This window comes from Penaeus monodon, chromosome 21 (assembly GCF_015228065.2).
Source record: "Penaeus monodon isolate SGIC_2016 chromosome 21, NSTDA_Pmon_1, whole genome shotgun sequence".
In the NCBI taxonomy this organism is placed as follows: Eukaryota; Metazoa; Arthropoda; class Malacostraca; order Decapoda; family Penaeidae; genus Penaeus; species Penaeus monodon.
The window spans coordinates 22,910,805-22,911,694 of NC_051406.1; positions in this window are offsets into that span (position 1 = coordinate 22,910,805).

The window sequence follows — 890 nt, forward strand, 5'->3', positions numbered from 1 at the left end:
TTGGGAATGGAAAAAAGGGGAAAAAAAAAGGAAGATTAAAGAAGAGAGATAAAGAAAGAGAAGAAAAAAAAAGAGAAAAAAAAGAGATAGAGAAAATATAAATAAAAAAGATAGAAAAGATAAAAATTAAAGGGAAAGAGAGTAAAATAAGAAAGAAAAAGGGAAGAGAGAAACAAAAATAATACTTAAAAATAAAAGATTTTAAATTATAATAGATAAAGGGAAAAAAAGAATAGAAAATAAATATATCATAAGAAAATATAAAGAATAAATATAATAATAGAAAGAATATTAATAGGAAAATAGTATAAATATATAAAGATAAAAAGTAATGAAAATAGATAAGATAATAATTATATATATAGATATATATGGGGAAACTAGATAAAGATAAGATATATAAAAAAATATAGAATTAAAAAGATAAATGGGGAAATATATATATATATATATAATATAAAAATTAATAGATATAAATAATATAAATATATATATATAATTATAGGAGATGAATTTATATATAAGAATAAAAATTAATATATAATTATAAAATAATATATATATATATAATATATAAAAATATATTTTAAAAAATTATATTTTATATATAAGTTATAATATATTTATAATATGATAATATATGTATAATATGTATATAATAGTATATAATATTGTATGTATATATGATGTGTATATATAAATTTTAATATATTAATAAAAAAAATAATATATAAAATTAAAAAGGGTGGAATTTTTATAAAATATATATTAAAAAATATAAAATTTTAATAATATATAATTATATAATTGAATATTTATTAAAGATATAAAAATATAAAATTTATATAGTATATTAAAAAATATAAAAAATTTTCATACTACAACAACAA